The sequence below is a fragment of the Canis lupus genome, chromosome 14 (assembly GCF_048164855.1).
Source record: "Canis lupus baileyi chromosome 14, mCanLup2.hap1, whole genome shotgun sequence".
In the NCBI taxonomy this organism is placed as follows: Eukaryota; Metazoa; Chordata; class Mammalia; order Carnivora; family Canidae; genus Canis; species Canis lupus.
In genome coordinates, this window is record NC_132851.1 from 43,772,604 (window position 1) to 43,787,197 (window position 14,594).

The window sequence follows — 14,594 nt, forward strand, 5'->3', positions numbered from 1 at the left end:
GGCCTGGAGGCTCCGGGGCGGGGCCGCTGATCTGCTCAGCTCGGGGCAGGAGCGGCCTTGCGGTCCTGGGCCCTCCCGGCCTCTGCCTGTCCCGGGGGAGGCGGGATCCTGGGCTGTGTCCCGGCGCCCTGTGCTCCGGAGCCTGCGCTGTTGGATTCGCGCTCCCCGGCCGCGCAACCCCCTCCGCGGAGCCGTCCCCGAGCCCCTCCGAGCTGCTCCTGGAACCGCGCAGCCCCCTCCGCACGGGGCCTCTTCCTCTGCCCGAGCCCCTCCGAGCTGCTCCCGGGGCCGTGCAGCCCCCTCCGCGGAGCCGCCGCCCGAGCCCCTCCAGCTGCTCCGGGTCCCGCCGGGTTGTATCTTCATTCTCATTAGTTTCCATGAATCTTTTTAATTCTTCCTTAATTTCCCGCCGGGTCCCCCGTGCGCGCTGCAGCCCTTGGGGAGCTCGGCGCACTCTCCTGGGTGCGCAGTTGCTGTTACTGTCCCCGGGAGCCCGAGGGCATCCTCGCCCTCCTGGGTCCTGCTCCACCTCCCTGCGAGCCCCTTTCCCCCGGGAAGGTCGGTGCAGCTCCTGCGTCTCCGGGACGGGGCTCTCCTGTCCTGGGGACACTCGCCCCGGCCTTAGCCCGGCTCCTCGCGGGGCCCCTCTATGGGTAACCTGTTAGCAGTGAAATGAAATCATCTAGCATATGGTTTATGGAGAAGGAACATACATGTAAACAAACATACTGAATGTCAGAGTATCCTCATTTTAGCACACACACATTTCCAAAATGCATGGAGAATGATAATAAAAAAATGAAATTCATATGATAAATTAAGAAATACAAATTTCTCATTGCAGATAAAAGCAGTTTTGCAAGATTTCTTTTAATTTGATTTGTTAATTCTACAAAAGCTAGCCATTCCTGTATTTTTCAACAAATATAAATATCTCTTCGCTATAGTCACAAGGTATTTCAAAGTATTTATTAGTGGTACATTTGGTAATTGTGTTGGGGAAAAGAGAGGAATATAAGTTGGGGCGCTATTTTTTACATGGATGATTTTTTTCCCCCAGAATATCATATTACTTTACTTATCCACATTTGAAACCAAGGAATTTTTTTTCACTTTTATCAATTCAATTCATATAATATTATTTCTGTGCATATATACAGTTTCTTCTTCCAAGTTTGCCTACATGGGTTTATAAAACAGATATAAGCAGATATTACACAAAAGGAAAAGCCCAAGAAGACAGTTTTTCCCATAACTACTTTTATCAAAAGGGAACTCTGAAGATGCAATAAAGAAAATAACCCTGGGTGGGAAGGAGTATATGGGTTTCTTTGGAAGGGTTTTTTGTTTTTCCTAAAAGAACCGGGATTTTAAAAGACTTTGTTTCATTTCAAAATAATAGAAAATTCTCAACATGTCAGCATCACTGCATCCTTGAAGACATTGGCCCACAGTAAAGAAAAAAGGGTAGCATTATTCCAGAAGATAATTTTAATTGAAAGAAATAATAAGCAGAGTGTTGTTGACCTAGCAGCGTATAGCCTTCAGGACAGAAAAAAATCTGCATACACTCTTTTACTAATGTCTGAATTTTGCTTAAAAGGACTATCTATTGGATGAAGACATTCTGATTGTTTTAAGCATTTTTTTGTTCCGTATTGAGCATTTATATATGTTCTCTACTAGCTTTTAAAACCCACGGATAACTAAGTATCTTGATTATTCAGTTTCATGTGACTGATAATTTCTGGAAAGCTTAAAGGATTAGGTATAAATCAGTCAAGATTATAACCCTAATATAGAAGGATTGTATGAGGATTTTATCCTTAAAAATAAATGGAATGGAAAGTATTCCAGAGAAGTATTATTGGCTTATTCAATCAAGATTGACATGATGGTTAATTTTTTTAATCTATCTTATGAAATAAATAGTTTCTTTTTTTTCTGATTTCCTTGCATTCTTTTTAAATTTCCAATATTCAGAGCTTTCTTGGAGAAGTAACAAAGAACTCAAAGTTTGCCAGTGTCTGCCATAAAGACAAGACAATGTTGATAAAAAAAAAAAAAAAAGCACTTGATCAAAAAGCAGTGTGAGGCTCTCCAGTCAGGGAGTCATGACCAGTAAAGTCATCATCAAAACTGATAGAAATAGAATACAAAAAGGAGAAAAAGAGATTAGAACCAGAAGAGAGTCAGGGATAGAAATCCAGAAAGAGCTGATTGGATTAATTTATCAGATTCAACGATAATTAAGATTTGAACTCCACTTCTTTGGCATAGTCCACTTATCCAACTCCAATTCCAATAGAACATTTTTTTTTATCATTTGTTCAAAGGCTTAATTTTTGGGGGGTAGTTGAGGTTTACAACAAAATTAAGAGAAGGTATAAATATTTCTTGTATATCCCCTGCTCCCATACAAGTGTAGCTACCCCAAGCAGCAGCAGCCCTCTTCAGAATGGCACTTTGTTTTGCTTTGCTTTGTGGTGGTTTTTTTTCGTTGGTTTGGTTTTTTGTTTGTTTGTTTGTTTGTTTGTTTGTTTTTACCAAGGATGAACCTACATTAACACATTATCACTCACAGTTCCCAGTTTGCATTACAGTTAACGTTTGGTGGTGTACATCCTACGGGTTTAGACAAATGTATAATGATATATATTTATCATTATAATATTTTATAGTATGTAAATATAGTATTTCCACAGCCCTAAAAATCCTCTGTGCTCTACCCATTTATCTTTATTCCTTCCCCTATTCCTGGAAACCACTGAACTTATTGTCTGCATGGTTTTGCCTTTTTAGAATGTTGCTTCGCTGCAATCATACGGTAGGTAGCCTTTTCAGTTTAGCTTCATTCCTCAGTAATATGCATGCAAATTCGCTCCATTTCTTCTCATGTCTTGACAACTCATTTCTCTTTAGCAATGAAGAATATTTTATTGTTGGATTACCACAATATCTTTTTCCTTTTACCCACTGGACATCCTGGTTGCTTCCAAGTTTTGGCAATTATGGATAAAAATGTGTATGGATGCCCATCTGTATGCAGGTTTTTTTTTGTGAAGATAAATTTTTAAATCCTATGGGTGTTTATTAAGGAGCACAGCACCAGGTTGCATGGCAAGAGTATGTTTAGTTTTTAAGAAACCACCAAAATGTCTTCCAAAGTGGCTGGGAAGTTTTGTATTTCACTAGTAATGTATAAGAGTTCCTGTTCCACATCGTTGCCAGTTTTGGTGTCCTCAGTGTTCTGGATTTTGGCCACTCTAAAAGGTGTGCAGTGGTATCTCATTGTATTTCCCTGATGATTCACGATGTGGAACATCTTTTTATATGTTTATTTGTCATCTCTATATTATCTTTAGTGAGGCGTCTGTTAAAGTCTTTGGCCCATTTTTAGATTTGGTTGTTTTCTTATTGCATTTTAATAGTTTCTGCTATTTTTGGAGATTCTTTTCCCAAGCCTATGGCCTGTCTTTGCATTCTCTTGTTAGTGTCTTTCCCAGGGCAGAAATTTTACATTTTAATGAAATCTAGCTTATCAAGTATTTCTTTAATAGATTGAGTCTGGGATGCCTGGGTGGCTCAGTGGTTGAGCATCTGCCATAGGCTCAGGGAGTGATCCCAGGGTCCTGGAATTGAGTCCCACATCGGGCTCCCCGCAGAGAGCCTGCTTCTCCCTCTGCCTCTGTCTCTGCCTCTCTTTATGTCTCTCATGAATAAATTAAATAAAATATTTTTAAAAAATAGATTAGGTCTTTGGTGTGTCTCTAACAAGTATTCCCATACCCAAGGTCACCTATGTTTTCTCCTATATTATCATTTAGGAGTTTTAAAGTTTTGTGTTTTATATTTTGGTTTCTGATTGATTTTGAGTTAATTCTTTTGTGGAGGGTCTAAGTTTTGTGTCAAGATTTATTTGTAGGTTGATGTTCAGTTGTCTTGGTACCATTTGTTGAAGAAACTCTCTTTGTTCCATTGTGTTGCCTTTAGACCTTTGTCAACGACCAGTTGATTATATTTATGGGGGTCCTTTCCTGAGCTCTCTGTTCTGTTCCATTCATTTCTTTGTTCTTTTTTCAATACCACATTGTACTTGCCAGTATTTTGATTAGAATTGCATTGAATCTGTATCTCAAATAGGAAAGAACTGGCATCTTGACAATATTGGGTTCTCCCATCCATGAACATAAGATATGTCTCCATTTATTTAGTTCTTTGATTTTGCTCATCAGAGTTCCATAGTTTGCCTCATGTAGATATTGAAGATATTTTGTTAGACTTATACCTAAGTATTGCATTTTTAGGGAAGGTGCTAGTATAAATGGTATTGTGTTTTTATTTTTGAATTCTACTGGATCATTTATATATATTGGAAAGAAATAAAATTTTGTATATTAACCTTGTATCTTGCAAACTTACTCTAATCACTTATTCTAGTTTATTAATGGATTATTTTGAATTTTCTATGTGGACGATCATGTCATCTATGAACAAAAACAGTTTTATGTCTTCCTTCCCAATGTGTATGTTTTATCTTATTTTCTAGTAAATGTATGTCCTCTTTCTGCTTTTCAGTTAGCCTTGCAGATCTATCAGTTTTTGTCGTATATAGTTTGATGCCTGTTGTTATGCACATACATGTTGAGTATTGTTTATGTCTTCTTGGAGAACTGACTCTACTGTCATTATATAATGCCATTCTTCATTTTTCATACCTTTCCTTGCTTTGAAGTCTGCTTTGTCTGAAATTAATATAGCTGCTTCTGCTTTCTTTTGTTTAGTGCTAAAATGGTTTATTTTTTTCCATCCATTTACTTTTAATTCATATATTTCTTAATTTTTTGTGGGTTTCTTGGAGACAACATACAGTTGAGTGGTGTTTTTGTACCCTCTCTGGTAATTTGTCTTTTAACTGGCATTTTTAAATCATTGGCATTCAAAATAATTATTTATATATTTGATTTATATCCACCATATTTGTTTCTGTTTTCTATTTGTTTCCCTTGTACTCTTCTCATTTTTGTTTTCTAGACTTTTTCTTCTTTTGTGGTTTTACCTGAGCATTTTATTTGATTCCTATATGATTCCTTTCTTACCATGCCAGTTATACTTCCTTAGTTCCTTTTTTTAGTGGTGGCCCTAGTCTTTGCAATATGCATTTACAACTAATCCAAGTCCACTTTCAAATAATATTAACATACTTCCAATAGTGTGAGCACTTTATAATAACTAAATAATCCTAATTCTTTCCTCTCTTTCCTTGTATCATTGCATCATTCATTTTACTTACATACCAGCAGACATAAGTGTATATAGATACATATATGTATAAAATCAAATACGTTATTTTTAATTTCAAAATACATTCAGTACTTTCATTTATGTTATAGTGCTTTTTTATCTTTTGTATTTCTTTTTGGTTCTTTCTTAAGATTTCCATATCTCTGCTTCCATTGTCCATCTTGCATGCTGTCCATATTATCCATTTGTGCCCTTAGCATATTAATCATAGCTGTTTTAAATTCTCGGTCGATAATTGCAACATCCTGTGATGTCTGGTTCTGATGCTTGCTCTGTCTCTTCAAATTGATTGTACTTTTTTGATTCTTGGTATGCCTGTAATTTTTCTTGATAACTGGGCATGACATACCAGATAAAAGGAACTATTGTACAAAGGCCTTTACTAATGTGGTGATGAGATGTAAGGGGAGGAGAAGCATTTCATAGTCTGATAATTAGGCCTCCTTCTTTTAGTAAGCCTATGCCTGGGGACTGTGAACTTCACATGTGTGTTTCCTTATGTGGAACAGAATATTTAGGGCTGGACTTAGGGTATTTCCCTTTTCCTATATGGAATACCAGAATTGGCTGGAATTGAGTATTTCCCTTCACTAGATCATCATGTAGGTCTCATAATATGTTAAAGGATTAGGCTCTAGTTAATCAGTTTCTTCTGAGGTCAGGCCTTGTTAAGAAGAACACGGTGCTCTGATGTACCTCAAAATGAATCCTTTTTCTCCTCCCCCTTGTCAGAAGCCTGGCGGGCTTTTTCTCTGATGTTTATTGTGAATCTGGTTCAGCTCCTGGAGTTAAATCTCATGATACTCTGGGGGCCCCATATGATTGGATCCTCTGGAGTTTTTAACTCTCAGAGTTGTTAGTACTGATAGCATTTTCCATTCAATCTATTTTAAGAATTTTGGGAAAACATCTGAGAAGTGGGGATTAAAAACCGTACCTCTACTCTGTAGACATGTAAACATCTATTCGTCTAATTATTACTCATATCAGGAGTATAAGTCTATAACCAAAATCTGCCCCACTGCCTATTTCTTAAATTGTAGTAAAATACATATAACATAAAATCGCCATCCTAACTGTATTTAAGTATTGTTTGGCAGCATTAGGTACATTCACATGTTGTGTTGTTAATATCATGATCAACCACCCACAACACTTTTCATCTTGGAAAACTGAAACTCTGTACCTGTTAAACAATAACTCCCATTCTCCCTATCTCAAAGCCTTAGCAATCACCACTAAACTTTCTGAATCTATTTATTTGACTACCTTATATGAATTAAATCATATAGTATTTGTCTCAGTGATGTACTTATTTCATTGCAAAATGTCCTTAGGGTTCACATATGTTGTAGTATGCATCAGAATATTCTTCTTTTGTAAAGAGGAATAATATTTCATTTTATATATGTATATGTTTTATTCATTTATTTATCCATCAGTGGAAACTTGGGTTACTCCCACATTCTGGCAATTGTAAATAATGCTGCTCTAAGTATGGGTGTACACATACTGGTTTGAGTTTCTGCTTTCAATTCTTTCAGGTGTATGCTTAGAAGTAGGAACACTGCCTCATATGTTAATTCTATTTTTAATTATTTAACCAACTCATATGTTATATATATGAAAGTATCCTTTGATGCTAGATTGCTATACTTAAATTCTAAGGTAATCACTAAAATAACAAAATGAACAGTTATAGCTACTGAACCAGCAAAAGAGATATAACAAAAGTATAAAAAGTACAAAAATGGCAGATAAGGAAAAAAGGAGAAAAAAATACAGATGAGAAAGAGAAAACAAAAAATGATAATAATTTTTAAAAATGATAATAATTAAACCTAACTATGCCACTAATTATATTAAATGTGGGCAGTCTAATAGCAGAGGATCCAAACACATGAAGCAAAAACTGGTAGAACTGGATAAAGAAATAAAAGAATTCACAGTTATAGTCCATGATTTCAATTTCTGTCTCCTAATAAATGACAAAAGGACAGAAAGAAAATAAATAAGAATATAGAAGGCCTGAAAAATACTATCGACCATAGCGTCAGAATGTGAAATGCTTGGCAATAATTCTGAAAATGATGTGCAAGGCATGCAAACTGAAGAACTAGAATCATGGAAGAGAGAAATTAGACAGTAAATAGAGGGATATACCATATTCATAGGTTGGAAGACTCAGATTGCTGAGATGCTAATTCTCTCCAGTCGAGCTATAGATTCAACACAATTCCAATTAAAATCCCAGCAAATGTTTTTAGTAGAAATTTACAAGCTGATTTTAAAATTCATACGGAAAAGGATGCAGAAAGTCTCAATATTTTGTAAAGGGAACAAATCTGGACTCCTATCCAGAATATAATGAATTCTCATAACTCAGTAAGTAAACATGCTGCAATAAAAAATGGGAAAAACATTTAAAGGGGCACTTAACACAAGAAAATATAAGAATGACAAGCATAGGAAAAAATGTCCAGTGTTGTAATAATTAGGGGAATGCCATTAAAGCCACAAGGAGATACTGCTGCATACCCATTAGATGACTAACCATAACAAATGCTGATGAAGATATGAAGAATTAGAACTTTCATACGCTTCCTACTATGAATGCAGGATTGTACAACTAAATCATGGAACAGTTAGCATTTAAACATACACCTATTATGTGGTCTTGCCTTCTATTTCTAAGTATTTACCAAGAGTAAGTAAAAACATATGCTCATACGAAGATTTGAACATGAAGAGTTCCTGGTTGGTGCAGTTGGTTGAGCTCCAGACTCTTGGTTTCAGCTCAAGTTGACCCCAGGGTTCTGAGACCGAGCCCTGTGCTGGGCTACACATTCAACGCAAAGTCTACTGGAGATTTTCTCTCCCTCTGCCCACTCACCTGCTCTCTCACTCTCTCTCTCTCTCTCAAGTAAATAAATAAATACATAAATACATAAATCTTAAACTTTCAACATGAATGTTCATGACAAATTTTTTGCAATACCTAAAAATTAGGTATGAAGGATTAACTGGTGAATAAATTCACAAATTGATACATTAGAACAATACTCAAATGCAAAAGAATGGTCTGTTGATACATACAACAACATGAATGAAAGTCAAAATACTCATGCTGAGTAGAATAAGCCAAACTAAAAAAAATAGTACATACTATATGATTATATTGATATAAAAATTTAGAAAATGCAAACTAATCTATAATGATAAAAAGTGCATCAATGCATGAATGGAGCTAGAGTGTATTATGCTAAGTGAAATAAGCCAGAGAAAGACAAATACCATATTATCTTACTCAGATGAATATTTGGGAAGGGAGAAAAGAAAAAGAAAAGAGAGGGGCACCTGGGTGGCTCAGTCAGTTAAGCATTTGCCTTCAGCTCAGGTCACGATCCCAGGGTCCTGTGATCAGCCCATGGGCTCTATGCTCAGTGGGGAGTCTACATCTCCCTCTGCCTCTCTCCCTGGCTTCTGCTCTCTCTCACTCACTCTCTCTCTCTCTCTCCCAAATAAATAAATGAAATCTTAAAAAAGAGAGAGAGAGAGAGAGAGAGAGGGAGGGAAACAAGCCACAGATGACTCTTAATGATAGAGAACAAACTGAGAGTTGATAGAAGGAGGTGGAGGGGGATGGGCTAGGTGAGTGATGGGTATTAAAAAGAGTGATGAGCACTGGATGTTGTATGTAAGTGATGAATCACTGAGTTGTACTCCAGAAAGCAATATTGCACTGTATGTTAACTAATTTAATAGCTAATTTAAATAAATAAAAATTTAGATAAAAACCAAACAAACAAAATGATGTATTACCTAATGGTCATCGAACTAGACCATAGGGGAGTTCAAACGGGTATGGCAATGTGTGGTAGGTGTTAAAGGGCCTATATTTAGGATGCATACTGCTTGGCGTGTTTGTTACTTGCTCTCTGTATAAATTTGGAAGATTCTTAAACCTCCCTGCATTGTAATTTCTTGATCTCTAAAATGGGAATAATAATTATCTCTAGTTCAAAGGGTTGTGAGGAGTAAATGAGTTGATCGATATAGAATATATATGCCATGCAGTAACATGTTTGAATAAACACAACAGACGTTTGCAATTATTAAAAAAAAAAAAAAGTACATCAATGCATAGGAAGGGATCCAGACAGCGAGAGGAGGAGGGGGGAGGAAGTAAACTAATTATAAAGGTACATGAAGAACCTATGAGGAGTGATAGCTATCTATTTGGAATTTGGTGATGATTTCACTGGTGTGTCCATAACACCAATGTTTTTCATTCTATTTAATTATACTCCCAAGTAATTGAAGAAAAGAAAAGAACAATGGGATGACTGATTAGTTAACTCTTGAGTCCTAGAAGATTTTTACTGCTATATTACAAAAGTATGATCATTACATTTTATAGACATGTGATATTAATTTTAGCTACTGTCTTGTTTGATAACATATATATTTGTTCCATTCTTTAAGAACATGTACCTCTATTCTATCTTGATTGTTTCTAATTTACCAGACTTTTACCTTATGTGAAGGGAATCCTCTGACCCTTTTGTCTCGTCATGTCCCAAATTTCATCTCATTTATTTAGTTTGCACAGGCTTTATTACATTTTGATTTTCCTGCATTAAGCTGGAAGAAAATATTTTGTTCAATGAATAGCTTTAGTACAAGTGAAAGTGATAAAAAATGTTCTCTAAATAATTTCTGAGAGAGGTCATTGTGACCAGAGGATGATTGTATTCTCAATGATTATTCAGCCTGCACCATGTGGCATTAGCCATATACTAGAAGGAAGCAGATTGTTTCTGCTTGCTTCTTGACATTGGAATGGTCTGACATTTGACATCTTGCCATTTAATTGTCAAAAAAATTCTCAGCTGGAAAATTTGTCTTTTAACATTTTATTGACCCTCTGAGACCTGAAGTTAAATATAATGATTTATTTTCTGATTTTGCTTCTTTCTGTTCAAACTGGTTCTGTCTCTCCTGGAGAAACATTAGCATTTCTTCTATTTTTTTTTCTTTAAATATGTACCAGGTAAATATAATTTTATTTTTAACAAGTGTAGTAGAGATGTCAGTTGAAATTATTATGAATAATGAATTTGTATATGACTCTAAAAGCCAGAGTGTGTTATAGGAAAGAAAAGGACTTTATAATTGGCCTTTAATTTCAAAATATTATCAAAACTATTTTTACTATCACTACATTGAGTGGATATTTGAGGAGTTTGAATATTATTTTGAACATAGAATTCTTTGTTTAAAAAGATTTTATTTTATTCATGATAGACATAGGAAGAGAGGGGGAGAGGCAGAGACACAGGCAGAGGGAGAAGCAGGCTCCATGCAGGGAGCCTGACGTGGGACTCGATCCCAGGGCTCTAGAATCATGCCCTGGGCCAAAGGCAGGCACTAAACTGCTGGGCCACCCAGGGATCCCCAAATTCTTTTTTTTTTTTTTGAACGTAGAATTCTTCAACAGAAAAAAAAATCCTACAGGTAAGTCTATATGTATGTTGAAATTTATCCTTTTCATAATATTTTGGGTAGCTACTATTAAAAGTCTATTCTGTGCAAGTCAACTAGTCTAAGCTCATTTAATCCTTACAAGATTCTTGAATAGAAACTCATTTCAAAGTAGGGTGGAAAGTAAGAAAACTTCTTGGTCAAGTTGCTTCATAGGTTCACAAAATATAAACATAAGTTGTAGAATTAATAACTTTCATACAAAGCATTTCAATAATATATTCCAATAAGTTATGACTTGATCCATCAATTCCACTTCTGGGTATTTATCCAAAGGGAATAAAAATCATTGATTTGAAAAGACAGCTGCATTTCCGTGTTCATTATGGCATTATTTACAACAGCTGAGACATGAACACAATGTAAGTGTCCCATCGATGGATGAACGGATAAAGAAAACATGATTTTATATATACACACATATAGATGACATATATATAATATATACATGATATCTACATGATATATAATATATATAAACATGATATATACGTGATCATAATATATGTGTGTGTATAATATTTATTATTAACTTATATGAAATTTTAAGACCTCACTCTAAAAACTTCTTATAACCAATACTACTTGTTCTAATCCCCTTCCAGCTTGGAATTAATTAAACCTTCAAGGTTACTTGGAAATCACATGTAGATGATGGATGACCATGCATTGTCTCAATAACTGCATTGAATGGGACAACACCACGAACCCTGAAGTACACCTAGTACTGTGATGAGAAGAAATGAACTTCTTCTTTTTTTTTTTAAGAAATGAACTTCTATTCTATCTGACCCACTATATATTTTTCAATCTATTTCAAGTAGCAGTTATCCTATCACACAAAGCCAGCACAGTAATTGACAAAAAAAAATTGTCCTAACTAAATATTTTAGAGTGAATAAAAACCTATTTTACTCCAGGAGACACCATTATACATGAAAATTAAAATCCATGGACATTCCTACTTATAGTTATGAATATAAGAAGAGTGACATATTTGGTAGTATTCCTTAAAATTGTTCTAAAATTTCTAAGAAATGTCATTAAGGAAAAAAAAGTTAAATATGTAGTTACTGGAAAGAAAAAATAACATAGGTGCATGATATTATAACTTAGAAAACACAATGGAAGAAAAATAATAAAAATAAACGGTTTAACTTTTAAAAATAAATAATAAAATGATAGTTCCACAAATATTACATCTAATCAGAACAGTATTTGCACTAAGAAATAAAAATGTTAAACACTTAAGTATAAGCTTTAATAAGAATATATCTTGAAAGTTTTGGAAAATCGTATCTAGGGCATATTTTAATATGTATCATAATTTTATCAAATCATATATTAAAAGATAATTGAAAAAAAACCCTAAAGAACCGAAACTGTAATGAAGTCAGAGATGCATCGAATTCCTATATGAGAGGACTGATCACTATAATAATGCTTATTTTCCACAAATCAATTTTTAAAGTAAATGCAGTTGGTGTCAAGTCAGCCTGCATAACAATTTTGAGTATCAAGGTGACGTAAAAAATAAAATGGAATAACGTATAAGTAAGATGGAGAACCTAATGGAGCTTCTAATTTAGTAGAAAGCAACGTATTTATTTCTCTACTTTGTGTAAAAAAAAAAAAACATGAAAATTCTTATATGGGTATTTAAAATTACTTATTACTCTGCAGTAAAGCTCCTGACAACCAAAGCAGCAGCACTTATGTAGAGACACGTACAGGTGCACACGGTCTGGGATATGACATGAAAGAATGAAGTGTGTAGGGACATGTTGTGGAAAGGAAGCTGAGAGTTACTTTCCACAGAGATATTAAGTAGAATGCATCTATTTTATCCTAAAAAGCACTCAAGGTCTGGCTTTGTAAAGATGTTTAAGTCTGCCCTTTGAGAGTTTTGCAGTGATGAGGAATGCCTTGGCTATAAAGAAAACTAGAGGAAGTAAAATGCCAAGTCATTTAATCTGATTGATATTAAATAATTCATCAAGAATTTGTGTTAAGGTAGGTATTACTTTCCCAAAACTTTAAAGATGAGTTAATTTGTAAACCTATATTTAAAACCCTAGAGTTTGGGCAGCCCAAGTGGCTCAGCAGTTTAGCACTACCTTTGGCCCAAGGTGTGATCCCGGGGTCCTGGGATCGAGTCCCACGTCGGGCTCCCTTCATGGAGCCTGCTTCTCCCTCTGCCTGTGTCTCTGTCTCTGTCTCTGTCTCTCTCTCTCGTAAATAAATAAAATCTTAAAAAATAATAATAATAAAAATCCTAGTATTTACATTAAAAGAATCATTCACATTTCCCAGGATGTCCAACTGCAGTCCTAGTAGGTAAAAGAACAAGTGAACGTCTGGTTGTAAGGTGGAACGGGAGAAAGGGGGAAGAGTCTGCTAAATGAGCTATAGCTCTATCCACTCTGAGAAGAAATAAAAAGGAGCACTATTCTTTGATTCCTGGTAAGATATGTTAATAACCCAATAAATGGTATAGCTCAGAAAACTACTGAAAACGACTGATGCTAAAAGTGCAAATCAGCCCTACAGGACCCTTTTGGAACCATTTCTTGGTCTTGGTGAGGGTTTATGGGTGTGTATGTGGCCCCATTTGCAATCCCAGGATCTTGCCAACGGAGCAGCTATAAAAGATAGCATCAGGCAAGAGAAAAAAATGTTCCTTGTATCCCATGTAAAGGTTTTAAAACGGTTCTTCCTGTGTCACCCCACAGATGGAGAAATTGCACAGGTAAACTCTACTGAGCCATTCAGTAAATTCTACTGAACCACTCTAATTACCATTTAATGATGACTCTTACAACCGAATTCAACCAAGATGAGCAATACCATCTGCATGATAGCTGGAGAGAAATTTTGGTTGTGGATCCATTTCCTTTATTTGCTGGAATAAAAACCCTTTCGTTGAGAGGACTCCACTAAAGATTCAGTCTGGAACACTTCCAATAATCATACTTTCCTGGGCACCCTGATTTTTTTTTTTTTCTGTATAACATTTACTATTTTCTGTTCTCTGTGTCATTTCTTATGGATGCATTCACAGTCACTTTCTTATATGAAATAAAAGTTGGTGTAATAAAACAGATCTCAGAGAGTCATTTTTAACATGTGGCTGTTTTAGATATGGTCCTGGCTGCTTTGAAGCTCTTGGATGGAGTCCCCATCATGAATTCTCTTAGCGTCAATCCCCCCCGTTGACGGAATGAGAGCTGCCCACCTCTCACGGTGCTGTTGGAAGGGCCTATTGGGATGCCTGTTAGGAAGTCGCTTGGTTAATCAGAACGTGCTGCATGAGTACAAGTAAGGAGTGATACACTGGGTGGTGAGTTTGTCCATGTGACCTTGAGCCTGTGCCTCTCGGTGGTCCCCCCGCTGCTTGTGTTCATCCACCCATTGGCCTCTGGAGTCTCCTGCCTGGGGTGGCCTATTATTGTTGCAGGCTCTGTTTCTTCTCTCATCAGCTTTGAGACACTTGGCTCCAAGTGGCAATTGCCTGCTCCAGTGGTCTGCCAAAAGATGCCATTTCCCAGCACTCGGTGTCTAAGCAGGCCTGTTTGAAACTCTCCCACAGCAAATCTTAAGAATGCTGCATCAATCTTCCCTGCCGATGGTGGTTGCACTTCAGTCCAGTGCACAGGAGCAAGGGGGTATCTTGCTGGCACGGGATCCGCATACATGTCCTGCCTGGGGGATCTGTGCTGCAGCCCATGGAGCTGCAATATGGTTGA

General features: G+C 36.2%; 1 long non-coding RNA gene across 2 annotated transcripts in view; it reads left to right on the forward strand.

The window, feature by feature from the left end:
* LOC140604033 (uncharacterized) overlaps window positions 1-13,903 on the forward strand; it is a 247,272-nt gene extending 233,369 nt beyond the window's left edge. For both annotated transcript variants that reach the window (XR_012007063.1, XR_012007068.1), the window contains one exon: window positions 13,581-13,903. This is a non-coding gene — a long non-coding RNA (uncharacterized lncRNA). The remainder of the gene's footprint in view (window positions 1-13,580) is intronic.
* Window positions 13,904-14,594: the final 691 nt, after the last annotated feature.